The following is a 23,103-nucleotide window of genomic DNA, read 5'->3' as shown; positions in this document are numbered from 1 at the left end:
TTGATAGATCACACGACAATATTCATACATAATTCACAAAAAGATTCAGATATACACATGTTCAGTATGTTTATGCATCCAAATGATTGAGATCACAGCCAATATGATCCATGGACGAACTTTAATTACCTAGGGTACAAACTGGTAAATGGTGTTCAATCGGAGGTACTTCTTGCTAAAATTAGTTCTTGTACGAGTAAACTTTCGAGTACATAAGAGGCAGCACAGACAATCTGAACTTTGCTTGTAGGTTTATCCTCAAATAGTGGCCTCGTGCCGAGGGAGGTTTGAGAAACTTGGCCACTAATTTCATCCAACTAGTTTACTAGCTCATCTTGGTCCTGTATCTCGCCAAAATTCTACATTGCAGACGAGAAAGGAGGCGGTTGAGAAAATGAACCACCCAAATTTTTTGTGCAGTTCAACTGAAATGGAGCATCCTAGGCGTGCAGACTGATTAAGTGCCAGATGAATATACGCGTCAACCAACTTGTCTGGAATCTTTAGACTCCATGCCATATAGTTCGCTACCATATGTGCCGATAACCAAAAGGCACAAGTTGGGACCAAAGACTGGACTGCGTTTTTCTGGGCTATGCACCAAGCAATATTTTTGGCGTTCACTCTCCTAATACTTGGACTTTGACAATTGGTTGACGCCGGTTGATACTCGAATGAATATAGGCACTTCTTGTCAACATCGATGCTTGTCTGAGTGAACTTTGGAGTACATAGCAGCAACATAAGTACGTGTCCATCGGATCATTTTGTGCAGTTCTACTGAAATCACCCGATGTAATGATTTGCGTGCGAGTTCGGGCTCCAAATTACTCCTTTATGAAATCGGCAAACAGTAGCACAATACCAAATTACCAATACATATGACAGGCACAATAATCAGGATAAAGACCAGTACCAACCTGTGTGAGGTAGCATATGAATTACTATTTCCTTTGACTGGAAGCCGAGATAAGCCAAGTGAGTGACAGCAAAGGAAGAAAGCAAGCGGAGATTAGCGACTGACAGGAAAGGACGGAAGCTGTCGAGGCAATGAAGCACCCAAAGTTTTTGTGCAGTTCCACCAAAATCGAGCATCCTCGTTGGCACATATATTGAGAGAGTGAGATTACTGTAATAGTGGGACTAGTTGATGAAACATACACTAACAAATAGAAGCACCCTCATTATCTTAATGGGTGAAGTTAGCAACATAGTAGTCTTGCTTAAAGAGAGGTATTAGTTCATTTAATCAATGCCAATTAGCTCAACTCAACACTCAAAGCATTGCCATTTATCATAGGTTGCAAAACTTTAACGTGCAAATATAAAGGAGTTTCTCATGACTGTAGCACGATACAAATAGAGATGACAGCAAACTAATATGGATGAAGGCCTTAGGCCCGTACCAACCTGAGAAAAAAACCTTATTCATGTAGTCCCATAAGAGATGACAAAGCACTCACTGGAATCACACAATAGTATATACTTTTGTGCACTTCAAATGTATGGTTGAAATCACTCTTGTTTACAAGTGCTGAGATTATATCGAAAGATTATCAAGAACTTCCAGCAGAGTTAAAGCACTGGCTGGGATACAGTTCATTGTATTGTCTTGTGTAGTTCCACTAAAATGTATGATTGGCACAACATGATCCCTGTTTGCACAAGTAGAAACAAGGTGAAACCTTCATTAGCTTAGTGAGAAAGGATAGGAAGACATTAGTATATTACTCAAACAGTAGCATCAAATTCATGATGGACAATACGCAAAACATTGCCTCATTGAACCAGTGGCAATAAATTGGCATGCAAAACAATAGCACTATTATGTCATGACACTAATAATATTCCCTCCCTGCTCCACCACATGATTCACCTCCATAGACAAACATACACACGTACATGATTCAGCATAGGGTCCTACTAAAGATTTGTTTAACTCCAACAGGAAAATTAGGCAGTAATAAATTAGCGGTACTTAAGTACTCCTAATTAATTAAGTGAGACAACAGAAGTGGAAGGGCTCCCTAGAGGATCGTCTCACATGTAAGGTAGTCGTTGCCGGAGCCCTTGAATGGCCTCGACTGAGGCCTCTGGCTTCAGCAAGATCGCCTTGGCACTGTTTATTCTTCTTCTTCTTCCTCTTCATGCTCTGTTTCTCTTTCTCCTCACCAGTTGGTGAAACCAAGTACATGATTGGCCTTCTAATTCAGAATTAGTTTTGTCAGTGAGGGAGTACAAGTGTACTAGTAAAAAACAGCATTATTTTCTCATGGCAGTCGGAAAATAGAGATGAACACATGCATTAAATATAATTCTTACCTAAAGGAAGGTTATGGCCAATATGGATGATGAGGATTGGAACACAGATCTCCCTTTGTGCAGTTCCACCAAAATGAACCAACTGTTCCATTCTGACATTCCAGTTAAACAGCACAAAAGTCACTTCTTTTAAGAAGAGTTTTGTGCAGTGCACCAAAAGGTCACAACAGCAACCAGGTGAATTGGATATCCCTGTTTGCACAAAAAGGCACAGAGGAAACAGTCAGAGTCTCAAAAAATTACAGGCAAAAACATTTGGCTAAACTTGTCATGGCTTATAACAGTGGCATGGCTTCATTTTTACCAGGGACATTAGATTAAGAACAACTAAGGCTGCGTTCGGTTCACAGGTTTGGTGCAGGATTTTCGTAGGAACACAATTCCTACGGTATTCTTCCCCTTCCAACCGTTCGGAACACGGGAAAGGTGAATAGTGTTTCATAGGAAAGCTGGTCTGGTAGTACTGATTCCATAGGATTAGAAACATCCACGCGCTGCTCATATTTTGGGCGGAAGCCCGAGGCAGGCGCTTGCTGCCATGCGTTAGACAGGTTGCTGTGCTGTGTTGCCGGAATAAAAAAATCAACCTATGTGTGGTACGTGAGGTGAGGACAAGATTAGTCACTGTGCAGCTGAATAAACAAATAGCATCTCATACTGCCAAGCATGCTACTCTAAAAAACAAATCTATACATTTCGTAGTCCATCCGAATACATTCTCTTGAGAGTTTCCTCCGGTTCGCTGTTCCACAGTTTTATACCTACATTCCTTTCCTATTCCTCTATTTTCATCAAGACCTATGTTTTCTACCCCTTTATTCCGAACGGAGCCTAAATATTTGGTATAAGGGCATGGGACAGTGGGTGCACCAGCAGTCCAGCACCATGTACGTAAACATGGGCATAAAGTGGTGATTCATAGTTTTTTGCCCCGAGAAACAAACATCCAAGAAACATATCTGGGTTGGTCCCATTTTTGTTCACTCTAGCCACCTACTCCTATGTGTGGATAGCAAATCTAGTCCTGGTCATACCACTGTGTACAGCGTTACCCCTAGATTTCCCTTTTCGACCAAGAGACCGGTTGGATGACCAGTTTGTACTACTTTCACCCCCTTTCCTTCCTGTTTGTACCAAGTCCGATGTACATACTAAATTCCCCCACCCCCACTTTATTTCTTGTTTGAACCAAGTACTCCCTCCGTCCGGAATTACTTGTCATCAAAATGGATGTGTCTAGAACTAAAATACATCTAGATACATCCATTTCAATGACAAGTATTTTCGGACGGAGGGAGTACAAGATTCGACTCCATGAAGTAGCTTTACCTCTAACAATAGAAGAAAAAAAATATGTGACGTTGGACCATCCGATCGAGAGGGGCTGAGAGATAGAAAATGATGCACATGCAGCGACGTAGCGAGCTGGGGAAGTAGAGCTAAGGCGGTTTCGAACGAAGATATACCTGAAGGTCGTCGGGATGTGGATAGGTGGGCGGCGGGAGGCCGGATCTGCCCACAGGCAACGACGAAGGGATCGGAGGACCTCCCGCGTCGGCGCTCGACCAGAGATAACGGTGCGGCCGGCAGTGGGTCTCCTCCCTCGCTGTCGACGACGGCCTAAACGCTGCCCCTCCTCCCCTTCACCGGTGGAGGGGGATACGTCCGGATCTGTAACCAGCGGTGAGGATAGAAAGCCAGTGTTTTTTGAAGGGAGAAAGACAGTGTTACTACCCCTATCTTGTTTAGATCTGGAGAGGATGAGAGTGTGTGAATAGAGCAACCCTAGCAAGCAAGCGCAGAGGCTCCGGCCTATATATACGTAATGGGGTAGTTTTCCTTTTTCACTCCATCAAAACAATCGTTTAAAATTGTGTACTACTACATGCCAGGTCGCGGTTTTTTTAGTTGTTGATTGTTTTTTGAGATAGCTACCCGCTTGTTCCAAGTGGTGTTACGGTGTGCCAGGTCGCACTTTGTATCGTTCAAGTCTGGTACTACAAGTCCCTCCATTAAATGAACAACCACCCCCTCGTAAAAATTGTGAACAAGCCCACGGCTAAAATTAGCGGAAATGTGGGTTGCCCCAACATATATTATTATTTATATTTTCTACTCCCTCCGTTCCTAAATATAAGTCTTTTTTATAAGCCACACCTAAGACAAGAATTTTTTTATTAGCAGTGAACCCCACATGTCATAGACACAAAAATTGTGGCAAGATTCCCTTAGGCAAGCCAAAGTGTGTCTAACAATTTGAGCAACTCAGGTTAGGCAAGTGTGGCAAGTGTGGGAAAAATAATGTGGCAACATAAGACAAACATAGTCACAATCCAAACAGCCCCGTAATTTTTTGTGACATGCATGAAAATTTGGTTAGTTAAATTTATAGTCAAAATTTGGCAAGGTGCATCAAATCAACACATGCAAGTATCAAAAGGAAAGTCATGGCATGCATGCATGCGTTGTACTCCCTCCGTTTCCAAATATAAGTCTTTTTAGAGATTGCAACAAGTGACTACATACGAAGCAGAATATGTCTACTCCTACATACGAAGTAGCCCATTTGAAATGTGTAAAAAGACTTATATCGAGTGCAGTGCTTTGATGTGTCGCGTCAACTCGTACAAGACCGAGAAATTTGATTACTACAACGCCCTCTCCCTCGCGAACTGAGCTCCGGTGCCTTAACTGCACCTGCCTTTGGCTGCATGACAGGAGGGCCAACCACCTGTTGGGCCCACCTGTCATAGACGCAAAGGCAGGAGCAGTAAGTAGAAGCTTTCGCTACACGCTATCCCTCCCGCACGAGGTGGACGGACATGCAGTAGTGGATTCGATACTGTAGAAGTAGGAGTAACATCATTGTTCGTCTTCTCGAAGAGGCGAAGAGCCAAGCGCAACCCGAACGTGGCAGTTGCGAACGCTCGCGTGGTGCGGTTCCTTGGAGTACTAGCCAGGCTCTTGCATGAGACAAAATTGCTATTGTTTAACAATTAAACTCCATTATCCATTGGTTGATACTCATTCTGCATAGGTCCACGCGCTTAGCACCGTTTCCTCCTGGGGTCACCAATGTTTATTTGCTAATTAATAGCATTGCATGCAATGAACTAGCCATTGCAAGTCATTAAAAGCATGCAAACCTCTCATCTCTTATTGGTTGATATGTCAAGAAACAAGAAACAAGGTAGAAGTTAATGCACCGCGCCTAAGTGTTTTGGGACTATTTGGTTTTCGTAAGATGACTTACACACCTAGACGGAGGGAGTAGTATAACCCTGTAAACCGAAAAGGAGTATTTGCCTTTCTAGAGATTTCAACAAGTGACTAGACTACATCGTGTGCAGTACTCCCTCCCTTCCGGTTTATCGGGCTCAAATCTCAAATCTCATGAACCAAGGCATTTTGCGATTGGAGGAATGTATCTCGTACTTTACAAAACTACCCTAATTAAAATCATGCATTAATTACGTAGTTCTCTCGTTTTCCTCTCCGCCTTGGTCGCGGTGCACAATATTGAGCACTCCTATATGACTAGCTGCTCTATCTACATGCGGGACATTTCAAAGCATCCGGGCCCGCGTGCCATCCACCAAATCACAGCGAGGTGCTACAGTCGAGACTCACCTGTCACCCCGGTGTGGCCGTCATGACCCGTCATATCACAAAACCCACACCTTTACCAGAAGTGGTAAGGTGGCCTCCAAGTTGGACTGGACGAAGCAACCATCATTTCACTGGAACGCTCGTTCAAGCCCTTTCTTCCCTTTCTTGAAGAAAACCTCACTCCAGGCTACTCACTTCTGCCATTTTTCTTCTGTACCGACGAAGGAAAGGTGGGCGAATCAGTTATGCTGCTATATTTTCATTCCAAGAATCTTCTTTTTGCGAAGCACCGACCGATTCTCACATCCTATTCTTTTCCCGTTTTCATTGCGATTGTGGTTTCCTTTCGATTGCTTTTTGTTTGTCAGTTCATTGATGGATCCTGGAGCACTAGGCAAAGAGTTGCCGGCGGACAACCCACTGGAGACAGCGATCTCCAGGAAGCGACCACCGACCAACGAGTTGACCATGTTGGCGGGCCAACCCATGGAGACGAAGAACTCCAAGAAACAAGCACTGGCCAAAGAGTTGAGGACGTTGGCGGACGAACTCCTCAAAGAAAGTTGGAAGACCAGCAAGGGCCCCACCGTGCCTACCCCAGGAACTCTGATTGCCACCTATGTGAGGCTCAAGACCGAGTTTGAGGAGATAGTCGCCGTTGAGAAGCAGTATTCCCCTGGCAAGCTGATGGCCCCCATCGAGGACGAGGAGATGGCCCCCGGAGGGATGAGATCCCCCGGTGAGCTGCACAAGGTCAAAAATAATGGCTTATTACCATAGTTGTGGTTTTTGATTATTTGCAATGTGCTTGCTAATATGTTAGGGTTGTGCAGGTGCCGGTGGACGTCCTTGATGATTCCGATGTCGTGGCCCGTCCTGTTGGCATCGCCCCGGAGATCGATTCCGATGCCGCTGTCCATCCTGTGGACATCGCCCTAGAGATTGATTCCGATGTCGCGGTCAGTCCTGTGGACATCGCCCCAGAAATCGATTCCCATGCCGCTGTCCGTGCTGTGGTCATTGCCCAAGAGATCGATGACAAGAAATAGTTGGTCGCGCTAATCCTTCAGGGTAGTTTGCATTGCCCTGTGTTTAATTACCAGAACGATGCGTGTTATCAAACCATCTTAGGGCTAGTGCACTGTCTTGTGTGGGCGGATCTTGCTACTTTTGTTTGATAATGAATCATGCGATGAATCATGCGAACCCTCTCCGAGTTATGGAAACAGATGTATCCTCGCCAGCTGTTGATGTAATATATGGCATGCTTAGATGTAAGTTTGAACTGTTTATCATATCAGCAACGCTTGTTTGATGATTCTTGGTGTTAGTAGGCTAGCTACTGTGCGAGCTATAGTACTTGCAAAACACTCACCGAAGAGAAACGCTGGGGCTGATGAGCTCGTGGTATGCTTATACTTATCCCTCGTCGATCGACCAATAGCCCTAGCTCCTAAAATTGTAGGCTTAGCGATCGATTAGACAATAGTCGACATACATTCAGGCCTCATTTGGTTCATAGGGTAGGAAAATCGTAGCAAAAGTACAGAGAACGTGCAACACAAAATCATAGCAGTGCAGAGACGTACTCCCTCCGTTCCAAAATAGATGACCTAGGCGGGCTAGTTTGGCCTAGTGGGTTTCAGTGATATGACGTGGTACAGTGCCGTCCAGTCTTCACGTGTGGTAGCAGTACTGCGGGTACAGTAAGTTTTCTTGAAGAAGCGGAATTCAATGAAGTCATGATGGTTCCTTCGTCCAAACAACTTACAGTGGGAAAGGTTGGGCCTGCGATATGACCGGGGTAGACCAGGATAATTTTGTGCATGGCAGGTGGACCAGGATGGTCGACGTCCCACATGTCGGCGAATGAAAGTATTCTTTCCGATATAGAGGACGAGCAACGAGTATTCATCGTTTATTTTTGATGAAAGCTATTGTCTCCACTGTTACGACGGAGGAGTGTGAAACACGGCAGCCCAGTGAACTTGGCATGTGCACCACTCCTTCCTTCCTCATGTAATGCCCAGGTTACAACTTTTTCTCACTTTCTCTCTATCTATTTCCTCTCTAATGTTTTTTACCTTTCTTTTTTTAAGACACAATTGTTTTTTATGCCTTTTTTAGAATTATTTTTTTATACCTAGGAGCACGTGTAGAGACGGGCTCTTGCAGAGCCCACTCCTTGACTTTGTCAATGCCTCTCTCTCCTCCACATAAGGAGTACTACTTGCTATGCATGCATGCGGCGGGCAGCTGGCATCTTGAGGGGCCAGGGCGGTGAGAGCGGGATCCGGAAGCGGTCCGGACTCCAGCATGGCCCACCTCACATTATCACCATATATTTCTTAGAGTCCGTGCGCGGCGGGCGGGCGATCTCTTCTCCCTCCCCCGTTTCTCTCTTCTCAGCCGACGCCCGCCGAGCGATTAGATTTCGGCTATCGATGGTTTATTCAATTACGGTCCCACATGTCAGTGAAATTGCAAGACAACGCGTGTCCCCTCTGGTGAGCGGCGTGCGAGCCGGACTGTCGGGGTTGCGACGCGTATGAGTCGTAAGTGTGCCGCCTTTTCCATTAGAACTTGCGAAGCATAATATTTTCGCGCGATCGATCGATAGAAATCCAGAACAAAATGACAAGGGCGGTGCTTTCCCGCTCGTTAGGCGGGCTAGTTCGAGTGATATGACGTGCTACAGTGCCGTCCACTTGCTCCATTTTTATGTAAGCAAGAGTTTACACTCTTACGCGGGAGGAGTGCGAAACACCGCGGATCTGATTTTGATCGAGGGATAACTGTTCCCTGCCAAATAATGGAGGATTGTTAGCGATTATAGCATGATAGTTAGGGCATCTCCAGTGCTGGCCCACAAATTTACACCGGCATTTGTCCGAGGACACTGATGGATGCCATCCGATGCTGCCCGCATACCTTTCGACAACTATATGAACTAACCGGATGAAATTCGTGCAAACAAAGAAAATTTCAAATTAACCGGATGAAATTCATTACATTTCGAAAACTTTTCCTACAAACTGGACGAAATTCATTACATATTTCGCACAAACCGTACCAAAACCTACTGTAAACCTAATCTAAACGATCGCCGGCGCCCGACCACCATGTCCGGCCATGAACCCGAGAAAGCTGGCCATTGCCTTTGCCTCCTCCTCATCCGCCTCGATAACCTCCTCCTCCGGAGCACAAGGTTCTGAAGATTTCTGCCTCCACGTCGCCGTCAAGCGGCTAATCGGCCGCCGATGTTTACCCCACCAAGCTTGGCGTCGACTGAGTGGAGTAGCGGTGGCCTTCCCGGGACCAGAGCGGCGGCGACCTACCGTGTACTACTCTTCCTCGCTGCCGGCTGCGCCCGCGCACGCGCGCCGGCTTCGTGGTCGTGGCGGCGGAGGGCGGCCGGGGGGGGGGGGGGCGGCGATCTCCTTCGTTTGCTCCTGCGACAGTACGTCGAAGAGAGCTTTGGAGCGCGCCCGGAGCGGAGCCGCCGATGTCCCTCGTCTGCTCCTGCGACAGTACGTCCAAGTGAGCTTCGGAGCGCCAGGGGGCCATGGTTGAACTGGTGCCGACAGAAGGAAGGGACCGGAGGAGAATAAGTGTGGTCTTTGGCTATGGCTGGGAGCTGGGGCTCAAGTTAATATAGCGGGCGAATGGCAATGAGCCGCGGCAGACGGATGGACAACTGGCGCCGGAGTAGGTTCGTCGGGCATGAATGCGGACGCTGCTTCAGTGACTTAACTGCAGATGCGTTTGGGTTACTGACATGTGGGCCCAACGGGCATCTGGCCCGCATGTCAGTGACACACCAATTGCACATGCAGTTAAGTCCGATGAATGCGGCATTGACATTCTGGAGAGATGGTGACCGTTTCAGGCGGGAAGCGCGCGCTAGCGATGGAAGGGGTTTCAGTGTGCAGTGGCACTAAGATCGGTCGCTCACGATAGTACATACTCCGTACCATACTACCATAGTACCCTCTCTAGCTTAGGCTGTTTTATAGAGTGTCGTTGTGATGGACGATATACATGGGCAAGGCGGTCCGAGTATGACCGTTGGTGTTGAGCCAGGTGAATACATGCTCGGCGTTCGTGTAGGCCTCCATCAAACGTCTAAATAGTAATGTCAGGCACCGCCGGGGCGCGCAGGTGATGGGCTCGCCGTTTGCGTTGCGCCATGAGCAGGACTTTGATTTAGAGGGCGACGTGCATGCATTAGCATGCTTTGACAGCGTGAGCGTGAGTGTCTGACGCGAAGTATTTCATTTTCATTTGGCTGACGAGGGTGCGTTGCAGCGATGAGTCCGTGGTTTGACTCCCCACATACGCATAATTTTGGTTTTTACAGTATTTCTTTCTCCATTGACAGGTAGGCCCGCATAGATAGATAAAGAACACGAGCTGATGAGGCGCATGCGGACTGTTTGACTGGTCAACCAGACAAATACGGAGCTATACGCTGAGCCAGTGACCATATAATCACCATATCTCGTATACAATGATCAAAGTGAGCTATCAAGACAAGTTCTATGACCGCCAATGCATTTTACTCGGTAATAAATGACCAGGATTGAAGGGGAATCCAAATTTGCTTCGTCTTCTGTCCTTGAGCTCTTGACAAACCAATGCACTATACGGTTGTCCTGCCACTCCACACCAGAGCTCTCACCAAGCGTCGTTCATGCCACCGCGCCGCACACTAACCGGTAAGGCAGCGATGGCATCCCGCCGTGCCGAGTTCCTCGCCGCCCACGACTGCACACAAAATGGTAGGGAAGCGATGGCATCCCGCCGTGCCGAGTCCATCACCGCTCGCGACCTCACAACTATGTGGGAGGAATTTGAAGATGCCAAGGCCGAATGGGCGGTAGAGCAAGAGGCGGCCAAAGCCGCACAGAGGGAGCAGAAAAGTCAGAAAGCACTCAAGAAAAGAGAGGCCCGCCGCCGCAAGAAAGAAAAGGACGCACGCGCTGCTGCGGAGAGGTCGGCGGAGATCCAAGCACTGTGGGGTGTCGCCGACAAAGCCGGGAAGGAGAACGACGGCGTCTGGCCAGCATGTGAGAAGTAGTAGTACTAGTAGTTAGTGTGTGTTTCTGTGTCTGAGTACGAGCATGTACCAATACTACTAGTTACTACTGTAGTTTTTAGAGCAAATTACCAGTACATTAGCCTAGACTAAATGGAAAAATTCCTATCCTAAGCATCAAATGGCATCACTTTCTCTATAGGAATTGAGATGCATGTCATCTCACTTCCTATGATTTTCATATTCCTATCCTATGAACGAAAGGAGGCCTCTGTTGGAGTAACTACTGTAGCTAGCAGTACTGCTGGTACAGTAGTTTTCTTCAAGAAGCGGAATTCAACGAAGTCATGATGGTTCCTTCGTCCGAGCAACTTCAAAGTGGGAAGTGGGCCTGTGATTTGACGGCTCATTAGTCATTGTTACTGCGGCGCGACGACCTGGGTGACTCTCCCTTGGAGTTCTGCGTGCATGGCAAGTGGACCAGGATGGTCGACGTCCCACATGTTGGCGAACGGAAGTATTCTTTCCGATATCGAGGAGCAAGGAAACCGCGTGGTATAGTATCACTGCTGATTGGTTCACAAAAATAGTATCACTGCCGATTTATAATTATTTTTTATTTCTGATGAATGCTAGCGTTTCAACTCTTACGACGAAGGGTGCAAACACGACACGTGCTGGATGTCCCACATGTCAGCGAAAGGAGTGGGACATGAACAGCGTGGTAGAGCCCAGCGTAAAAAAACAGCGTGGTAGAGCGTCTCCACTTCTTCCACTTCTGGGTCGGAGACCACACGTAGTAGTACTTTGTGGTATGAATGATACAAAGTGCGACCTGGAGAGAAAGACACGTCTAGTTGGAAGGTCTCGGGGCATACACGTAAACAAATATAAAAGTTAATATGTGCCTCCAACTAATATAGTAGTAGTAGAGTACTTAGGCACGTACTCCATAACATCACCGTGCATTGCACGTACAACATTTAGTGGTAGTACGTAGTAAGAGACAAATGCCGCCCAAGAGTTCCCTTCTCGACCAACTTTTGGGTGTTTGGTAGAGTGTATGGAGGGTGCATGAGTCCACACTAGTTTAGCACAAATACACTAGAAGCATGCATGAAGAGAGCATGCATGAAGAGGGGTGTTGAGTTGAGCATGCATGAAGAGGGAACAACTATGCTGAGATGAGAACGCAACCAAACACACCCTATATGCCACACATGTTCATACCATTTGTGCCTTTCTACTTCACTTACTGCGCTACATTACTCAGGTTCGTACGTCCACTCTTGGGTACATGTCCGTCTCGTAGTTCCAGTCCCACGTGTTCTTCATATAGATGGAACGATCCTTGCATAACACGTGCACCTTGATGCTAGATGTCTCGCGTGTTGGCAAAAGGATGAACAAAGCTCACGTAAAAAAATAGAGTGGAAGAACATAGATTCCGGACGACCAAGAAGGAGCAAGGAACCTCGTGGTGGAGCATCTGCACTCATAATATTTAATATTATCCAGCGATATAAAATTAACCAATCATCTCCACAGTGGACTGGAAGAGTACGAAACACGGCAGCCCAGTGTAGTTACATCATACTAGTACATGGCTAACCACACTATCACCATATTTCTTGGCTTCCGTGCGACACCTATCTCTAGTAATCCAGCAGCCTGTATTGCTTTTCCCTCCTCGTCTCTATCAAAGTGCGGCGGGCTGGCGTTTCTGCCGTCTATTGAGGTCGGTTAACTATCACATGTTAGCGACATGCCAAGAGCATTCTAAAAAAATTCCTTTCACGTTCCGTTTTCAAAAAGAAAAAATCCTTTCACGTACGAATTTGCCTGTATGCTTTGAGCAACTTGCATGTCCTATACTGCTCCTGTTTGATACTCTAACTTAGCTAGAGGTTAGACTAACTCATGACTAACCCTGAACTAACTGTAGCCAAAGAGGTGTTTGGGTGACAGGGTTAGATTGACAATAAATGCACTTCATGGAGAGAGAAAAGTGATTTTTCAGTGGTCCCAATGAGAACTATCTCCAATTAGCACCTCTTGGGTGGGATAGTTTTTTTTGGTGGGTTTGGTGCAACTTGCTCCAATTTAAACCCTCATGCTTGGATACCTTAGGGCTATTTGAGCCCCAACTAGCTCAAACTAACTCTAACCCATGGATCCAAACAGGGCCTATGTCCAGTCTCGACGTGGAGCAGTCGCGTGCACCGGGAAGTGGCGCTCTCTCGGCCGTCGCGCCACTTCAAAGCCGGTGCCAGTGAGAGGCCGCCTCCGCTCTGGCCGGGCATTAATGCGGCACTGACGCTCCAGGGCGACGCTGACCGTTTCACGCGGGAAGCGCGCGCTGGCAAGGGAGTATAGGTTTTGAACCGTTTCAGGTGTAGTACTGGTAGTTTGCAAAACTACTCAATTATTGCACTCAGTTTCCTAAGAAATTGTGGTAAAAAACGTTACTCCACAGCCCGCTTGCCTTCTCCTTCCTCTTCCACCGCCCGCGCACATCCGCGGGAAGCGACCGGTCAACCCTTATATAGGAGTGCTAGCACAAAAAGATGCATGCATGACCACTAAAATTTCCATATTAAAGCGCCGCTCCGGCGGGAGTATGGCGTATGTTGTTACCTTCGGCCGGCCCATGGCTACCGGGCGACGGCAACCAGAGAAGAGGCGGCGGGAGGGGAATGAATGCAGCTAATGTTTGGGTTCACCTTCCGGCTTAAATAAATGCGCAGCATCACGTGTACCCGCGGGTGCACAAATTGTAACATACGTGTCTGCTTAAGTGGGCGTCACCAACTGGTGTGTGTGTGAGAGAGATTTTGAGAGACAGAGTGTGTGTGTGCGACTCTACTCTTCGGACATGTACTCAACCTTTTGCATCGGGATATAAGTATAATGGTATTTACTTTAGCTAGTGATTTACGTGGCCATGTTAACGTGGTTGTGTCAAAAAATGTCACTTCCTGCTCGTGATTTGCGTTATATAATTACAAGCAAGATTCTCATGCATTGCACGGAACATCAATATGCATTTTTTACGGAACACCTGTTGTGACTGACCCATGCAGGAGTAATCCCATGTGTAAAAACTAATGATATCTCGAGAATTTTATCGGAAAACTGGTATCTCGAGAATGTCATCGAAAAAATGAAAGATAAGAGATAAGGCGAGGAGGAGTGGAGCGAGGTGGTGACTGGTGGTCGGAATGGGCGGAGGCATGGGGATGGACGGCGCCGGCAGGCGGCAGCGGCCACCATGCATGCTAGATTGTTCCAGAGACTTATTCCTTTTTTAATTGCTGAGCAATGAGGTTGCGGGAGATAATGATGTGGAGAGAGGTGCGGGTATCTTTTATAAAATTATCATAGTTTGCTTTCTATCCTTAGATATAGATCATACGGTCTGTATTACAAGATGGCAGGCACACCATCACCGCCAACTCGTTTTTTATAAGGGTACAGATGATAAGTTTGCTGACTACTAAAGTAAAGTGGAATTTGTCCATGTTATGCAAGTAAATAAAGGTGATTGTTTATCATACGGGTAAGGTTGGATGAAGGGTGGTAGGAACAAATGCTCCGCCTAGAGCATGTGTGTGTGAGATGGAGTCTTAGTGTGTGTGTGGGGTGTGTGTGTGTGAGAGAGAGAGAGAGAGGAGAGAGAGAGAGATGGAGTCTTAGTGTGCGTTTGTGTGGGGGGTGCGTGCGTGCGTGTGTGTGTGTGTGTGTGCGTGTGTGTGTGTGTGTCGCGGGGTCCTCTGTGGAGGATGTAATTTAAGTGTGCATGGCTTCATCATAGAGAGGTGATGTGTATGGCAGAGGCCACCAACGATGGGGTGCCAGAGAGAAAATGCCCGTAGAGAGGGAAGAGAAGGTGTGTGCGCATGAGAGGAGTCGACATCGAGAGAACGTGTTTGTTCGAGAGACACCGAGGAAGACTACTATATATCGATGGTGCATGTAGGCGGGAATTAAACAAAGGGATGGTCTTATTGGTTTCGGGGATATAGGGGAAGAGTGAGAGGCGGGGGGGGGGGGGTAGCTAGAAGGAGATTGTTAAGTGTGAGTGTGTGTTCTACCCATCCAGGCGGAAGTTATGTGCACAAAAGAGGAGAACGATTCGATGTGGCGTTAGGATTGAGGGTAATTAAACGTATGGAGACATAGAGACCTTGAACGTGCATGTGTGAGAGGTATACATGTATACGTGGGATGTGTGTGTGTGTGCGCGCGCATGATCGAGATAAAAGAAAGAAGACATAAGTCATAAGATCAACGACATGGGAGAGACGGATTGGTATGACAATATGCATGCATGTGAGAATGCAGGGAAGAAGGCCCGACAATTGAGCATGTGTTTTTGTCTTTAAGAGATAGTGGCGTGGGCTGGAGCATGCATCTATGGTGAGCAGAGGGAGTGAGGCGCAACGATTGTGCAAAAGAGACCAACCTATAAATGCATATGTATGGAGAGACATGTATAGTGTGGGTGATAGGAAGCAAGACTCCGTGCGAGAAAGAAATGTTGACGGAGAAACTACAGATAGATACAGAGATGGAGATGCTAGCTAGAGGGACATCCGCTAGTTTGGGTGTTGGAGATGACCGTCGGGTGGTTCAAAGGGTGAAGTTATATATGTGTGTGAGAGGGCACTTGACTGCATGTAGAGAGAAACATATGTAGTGTGCGTGATAGGAATCAAGAGTGAGGGCGAGAAAGAAGGTTGATGGAGAAACAGATAAATAGAAAGATAAAGATGCTAGCTAGTGTGCGTTAGAGATAGGAGTCGAGTGGATCAGAAGGCTGGGTTGTGTGTGTGGGTGTGAGAGAGATAGAGAGAGGGTGCATGTGAGTCACAGACAAACAGATATTAGAGAGAAATGAGATCCAGAGAGACGGAGTTTTGTGTCTGCGAGAGAGAAAGATATGTCACAACGAGAGTGATAGCTAGAGAGACATACGAGGGAACGCAAGATATCTCTAGGGAGAGAGGGTGTGTGTGAGCGACATACAAGAGAACAATGGAGAAATATGAGACCCTGGGAGACAGAGTTTGTGTTTGTGTGTGAGAAAGAGATATTGAAGAGGAAGAGTCGTAGGTTCTCATATCTAAGGAGCGAAAGACATCTCTGTATGAGGGGTGTGCGAGTGGCACACATGGGAATAGTAGAGAGAAATGAGACCCCGGGAGACAAAGTTTTGTGTTTGTGTAAGAGAAAGAGATTCCACATGGAGAATCATAGTTAGAGACACATAGCAGGGAGCGAGATATACTTAGAGAGAGATAGAATGATGAAGGTCGAGGGAGAGAGTACCGTCAGTGTGTTACGAAGATAAAAGATCATTGTCGACATACAGGTAGCACGAGAGATACCTGAGAGACGATGAACGCGTATAGGTCCAGAGAGATAGTCCTATATAAGCATGAGTGATAGCTATATGAGACGAATATCTGGATTAAAGGGGATTCAAATATTTAAACTGGAGATCACGACATCGATAATATCATAACGCAAATTGGTGTATCAAACATGCATATTCATTTGAATTTGGGCACACGTGTAATGTTATATAGTTTATCAATATTGGTGATCCATAGATTCTTCAATTACAAACAATGCATGCTATGCAATTAATGTCTAAACGGGATTACACTATATGTTGCGTGTGTGAAACACATTATACATGTTTGAGAAGTAAAAAACCCGCATGAAACACACATTAATTGGAGATAGTTAGCGAGGAATGCATACATTGGATTTCAACATAAAGTGGTTTCAAATATTTGAAAATCCAAATTGATGGATACAACCTTATGAATCTGAATCATGCCATTTGTAAACCATATTTACGTATAAATGGTGTTGTGATTTTGAAAGTATATATAAAATATGATGTATATAGAATGTAATTCCAATTGAAAATGGATCCCGCCCGAAAAAAATAGAATACAAACGGGATTCGAATTGAGTTGGCACGGTAAACGTGCAGTCTGCAAAATTTGAACAAAGCGGGGAAAGTCGCAGTAACCGCCCGAAACCAAAATCTGCGAGATGGAAATCACTACTGCCTATCCCTGCCACGCAAAGCCTATCTGCTGGATTTCCATATGTTTTGATAGGGGTAGGTTTGTAATTTCACCCAAACGTGACGTAACCGCCTGTCACCCAGATTCATACACGGTGGGCGCCAAAACACAGTGTGTCCTCGGCCGAAATCGACTCCCTCCCCGATTCATATTCATACACGGTGGGCGCCAAAAACAAAATCTCGTCGGCAAATATTCGGTGTATGCAAGATTACCGTCCTATCCCCAACCGACTAATGTTGCTGTGATGTAGTAGAAATTTGAAACGGGGGCTAAGTTTGTAAATTTCCTCGCATTTGAGACAAGCACGCCCTGAATACATGGTTCCCCCCTTCCTCTCTACCTCCCTTTTCCCCATTCGTACTCCGTGGGCGCCAAAACACACTCTCCACCCCACCCTCCTCCGTCCGCCGCCGTCCGCCACCCCATCCACCGCCGTCCTCCTCCACCATGCCGGAGCTGATACCCCGACGCCGCCGTCCATTACAAGAGATCGACCTCTCTCATCCACAGCTTCGGACCGGGATCCTTGCATCCCGTCCTCTCGCTTCATCCCCGCCGTCGTCCACCTTGCCGGCGCCGCTCCTACGACCGTCTCGTCCACCGCGCCCCGCCGCCACCGTCTACCCTCCTAGATCAGCTTCCACGCCGCCGACAGCCATCGCTAACGCAGTACCGTCAAATTCTCAGTAGATGTGTACACGGCGCCGCACCAGAGGCGGTGCTCTTTCGTATCTGCTCAACTTATTTATCGCAGCAAGAAAATAGATCGCCACTGCTTTACTCTGATTTCTTATCTTGGTTGCGAAGTTGCCTTTGTCCGATTTGCACCTTCAGATCCGCCATGGCACGCTCAACACTATACTCCCAATGCTTATGGTTTTCCCCTTTTATATTCCACACTAGTTAAATCACAGTAGACTAAATTTCAAAATTGGGTCAGTCGATTTTTTCAGAGCTCGCCGGAGTTCGCCGGTGCGATCGAAGGGGCTCGGGTGGTTGTGGGGCCTCGCCGAACGAAGAAAACTCGACGCGGGTGGGGGTTGGGGCGGGGGTGGGTGTGGCGGAGGAACACAGGTGGTGGGGGCCGGTGGTCCGGCCGGCGGCCCGTGCGGTGTTCTGTATGGGAAGAATCAGAGACGAGGAAGAAGAAGGGTTAGGAGACATAGGATCTTCATCCAACCGCCTGAAATGGTCGAGAGACAGCTGGGAGTTGCATTCTTAATGCGCTCTGGTTCATCATGTGTGGGCACTGCGCAACCAACATTTTATTATCCAAAATCTACTTGCTCTTGTTTACCATGTTCCTCTTCCGTTCTTCTTTAATATGTACTCTCTCTGTTCCTAAATACAAGTCTTTGTATAGATTCCACCATGGACTACATATGGAGCAAAATGAGTGAATCTACACTCTAAAATGTATCTGGATACATCTGTATGTGATCCATAGTGGAAATCTCTACCAAGACTTATATTTTGGAACGGAGGGAGTATGATAGTAGTACAGTATGTTCCTTGTACTGAAGATGAGCAGGGACATTTGCAGTGTAGAGGTCTATACGGTCGGTTGTGATGGACACTTTGAGCCTGTTTGATTCGTAGGATCTTGTAAACATAGGAATAGGATTTGTAGTGGCCTGCCCACTTGAATCCTATAAGAATAGCAAGGAAATGCGGGGAGTTGTGTCGCCTTTGAGAGTTACACTGATATTAACAGTACCGCACCTTCACTTGAAGAGAGCTGGTATCCGAAGCCTTTCTAGCCGTACCGGCAATACTAGCACGTATATTCCAGCAAGTTCCACTTTGCTGATTTTACTCTGATGCTTAAGGTTTTCCCGTTATATCTACACTATGATCTGTGTAGCTGCTTTGTGTCGCACTAGCAGCAGTCCACTCTTGAAGCTAAACACTGCAATGACTTACAAAATTGGCACCAAGGCATTGAGTGCCATTCTGGATGCAATGAAACTCATACGCTCCCCACCTGTTGATTCTTGTTCAGAATATGATCCTAATGACTATTCTAACCTCGAGGAGTCAAAGGCAAATGTCCTGTCCTGTTCACCCATCAAGGTGCCTGTTCTAATTTGGCAATGTTTTATTGATTGCGGGTATCTTGCATATGTTGTCTTGCATTTCTTCTACTTTGTTGCACCGCCATTTGCTTAGTTTACTCATCATATATGCCGAGATGCCATGCCCATCCATTATCAATACATATTCCATCTGTCATCATACCATGTTTTTCCACTCAAATGCTGTTCTTGTGCATCAGACATCAAAAAGGAAGAGGGTGATTGCCGAACCTGAAGGAGCACCAGCAAAGTCCTTGAAAAACGTGGTGGTGCCGGAGAAATCAGACAGCACCCACTTATATTGGCTGTACAACCAGTGACACAAAACGTAGGACCGACTCCAGCAGACTGTACCCATACTTCACTGGCCACACCACTAGTCCACCACATAGGACCTGCACTCCAGCAAAAGGTATACCGATTTCATTTGCCATAGCACTAGCTGTACCACGCAAAAATCCCACTCCAGCAAAAAGTACAGCAAGTCCACCGGCCGAAGACCTATCCCAACTGCAGAGACGGCCAATTCCTGCAGATTGGAACCCCATTCCATTTATTCCCAGTTTAAAAGACAATGCTTTCAATGTTGTTAGGGACTACGTGCATATATTCCCATCATGGGAAGATTATTGTGAAGACAAACACCATTTTCACATCTTCCTGTCCAACTTACGTGTAAGTGCTATTATTCATGGTTATTATTTTCCTGTTTTCTGCTGATTGAACACATCAATGATTTACATTACATTGTTGTAACTAGGCGAGGGTCAATATGGATAGTCATGACGAGCAAAGCTTTCTTGTGCTTTTCAAGGAAGCATTGCAGTGCTAAATTTAGAAGACATTGAATGGAAAAACCATGTTATGCACTGGTCTCGTTCCCAGGATGAGGTACTGTCTATGAAATCACATGACAATTTGAATTTCTAGTTTTCCGCATGTGCCTTACGGATCTTCTTTGCAGGAAATCTGCTCGAAGAAGAATTCCGTTTTGACAAGAACGACAGGATATCGCAAATATGCTGCCCGCTGCTTTGCTCTTGTTAGTACATGTTGTCCTATATCACTGTACTTGCATACATACCTGGTTCATTATGTGATAGCAGTATTCATGATAGCTTGCTTATCAATTGTTCGCTCCAAATTATCTGATCTGTATGAATGGTTACATTAGTGTAGAATATATCCAATGCCAATGTTTTTTTAGCTCTGCATTGTTCTTGTAAGTACATGCTGTCCGTTATCAGTGTACTTATAATGATAGGTAGTTGTTCATGTACCATCACTCTGCAGCTTATTTTCCTTTGCCCTTCATTTTCTACACATCAGATCTATATTTACTCTTACCATAAGGTTGGTACTGAAGAAGTTTAGCTGTGCATTGCTCTTGGCTGTACCTTTTGCCTGTATCGCTGCACTTACATTTATAGCTACTTGGTTATGTAGCATCACTCTTCATCTTATCTTAAATATTCTCCATTTTTTTCCTATATTATCACATCTATATTTACTCTTAACAAAATGTAGAATAAAGGCAATGCTTTTGAAGAAGATTCTGTGGTAAAATTCTTGAATTGCCCCCCCATCAGCATGGACAAGGCCTTTATAGAGCCTGTCTTCACCAATAATGTAAGTTTGTCCATCTCAAGCCTTCAAACTTTGTTGTATATATTTGGTTAGGCATGACTGCAACAACTGTTTATTTTTGGTGTTTGCATCAAATTGCTTGTTTAAAGTTTATTATGTAGTTCATAAACAAAAGTTTGTCCTTTCTCAATTTAAGTTTTCAGTTGTACAACCAAGTTCCTTCTTCATACCATGTAAATTAAACTATACAGAGCAAGTGATCTTCTTTTGCACTGCATGTATGCTTTTGTTCTTCATCCGTAATCCAGTGGTGTGGTGAACCTACCCACTATAGCACAATGTCATATTCTGCAGTGTCTTAACTATGAACAATATCATATCATTCTACTATTATTTAAACCATCTCTTTATTTGCCAATCTGAAATGGTATAAATTGACATCACACTAACCATTGATACTTATGAGTTCTTGATCTGTAATCCAGTGGTGTCGTGAAGCTGCCAACTCCTTCACAATGTCATTTCCTGCCATGTCTTGACCTGAACAATACCATATTGTGTTAATGCAATTTTAAACTGTGTCACTTTATTCGTCAGTAAGAAATGTGATGAATTGTCAGCACTGATACTTTTATGTGCAAAACCTGTCATCTGTCTGCTTGTTTATCTTTCAGAGTGAGGAAGATATAAGTGTTGAACAAGCACAGTCTCATCATCTTGCTCAGCTGCTTGCGCTGCAGCTCCCCAGCAGGGCTAACCTTTCTTGAACTCTATTGAAGTGTTGTCGGTTTTGTATATTATTTTGTCGGCATGTTTATTTGCACTGGTGGCGATCTTTGATGCCCAGTGTATTTAATCTGCTGTCTGCTTGTGCTTTATTATCGTAGTGGCGAACTTTGATGCTCAGTGGATGTAATATGCCGTAATTTCTTTATTGTATAGTCTAGGTTTTTTCTTATTCACGATGCTGCAGTTATTTTACTGTATATATATCCTGTCTTCGTAGTAAACCGGCCAAACCGTAAAATTACGGTACATAATCGGGCCGTCATGCAATCACGATGTAGGTTGGGCCTGAAACGTGCCGAACAGCTCACGGGCCGGCAGCAGCCCGAAATGAACCCCGGCCCATGATTGTGCGAATCAAATCACGGGCTTTTAACAGGCCAAAATTGTCTCGGTCCTTGTTTGGCCCAATCAGATATCGGCTGCGAGCAGGCCGAATGCAAACCGGGCCGTAGTTAGGCCCAACTATATGACGGGCTTTTAACAGGCCGAAATTAATATAGGGCCGAAATGTTAAACGGGCCTTTAACAGGCCAAAACTAATATCAGGCCGAATTACTAAGTGGGCCTTTAGCAAGTGGGGCCAAAAGCATAGTGTCCAGTTGACGGGCCGAATTTGATATGGGCCATAATTGAGCCCAAAGCCTCTTAAAGGGCCGGACCTAATCTGGGCCGTAATTTGGCCCAGAACGTGGTAGGCTTTTAACGGGTCGGATCTCATATGGGCCACTATTAGGCCCGGAGCGTGGCAGGCCATTAATGGACCGGATCAAATATGGGCCGGCATTTGGCCCAAAACATGGCAGCCAGTTAATGGGCCGGCCTACTAGGGTCCTCAAAATCTTGTGGGCCTACAGCTTGGCCGGCCCATTAATGTCGGCGAAATCTCGTGGGCCTTTAGCTAGGCCGGCCCATTATGATCTGCAAGAATCTTGTGGGCCTTTACCTGGGCCGGCCCATTATGGCACACAAAAATCTTGTGGGCCTTTACCTGGGCCGGCCCATTATGGCCTGCAAAATCTTGTGGGCCTTTAGCTGGGCCAGCCCATTATGGTCCGCAAAATCTCGTGGGCCTTTAGCTGGGTCGGCCCATTATGGTCCGCAAAATCTTGTGGGCCTTTAGTTGGGCCGGCCCATTTAAACTTGATGGGCCGGTCCACGTGTCAACATATCATAGGAGCGTCTCGCCCATTGGATGAGTGACACCTGTGCCAACGCGGACCTGACACGTGTCTCCTCCAGCCAATGAAGATTTTACACGTGGAAAATCCCCATTGGTCGGGGCTGTTAACGGGTCATCGGATCCAAAACCCGACCCGATAGCTTAACGGCGTTCCGTTACGGTGGATGCCACGTGTCGGTCACCCTTGACGAAAGCACTTCTGTGACGCATGATTTATCGTCATGGAAGTGGAGACTTTCGTGATGATAATTTTGGTAATGTCATGGAACACTTCAACGACAGCACAGGTATGACTATCTTGATTCTGTCATAAATTTGTCATGGATGTACATGCATGACAAAAAACGCGACCTACTGTGACAAACATGTATCATCACGGAAGTGTATTTTTTTGTA

This window comes from Aegilops tauschii, chromosome 2 (assembly GCF_002575655.3).
Source record: "Aegilops tauschii subsp. strangulata cultivar AL8/78 chromosome 2, Aet v6.0, whole genome shotgun sequence".
NCBI lineage: Eukaryota > Viridiplantae > Streptophyta > Magnoliopsida > Poales > Poaceae > Aegilops > Aegilops tauschii.
The sequence above is the reverse complement of the archived record's forward strand: the minus strand, read 5'-3'. Positions refer to the sequence as shown.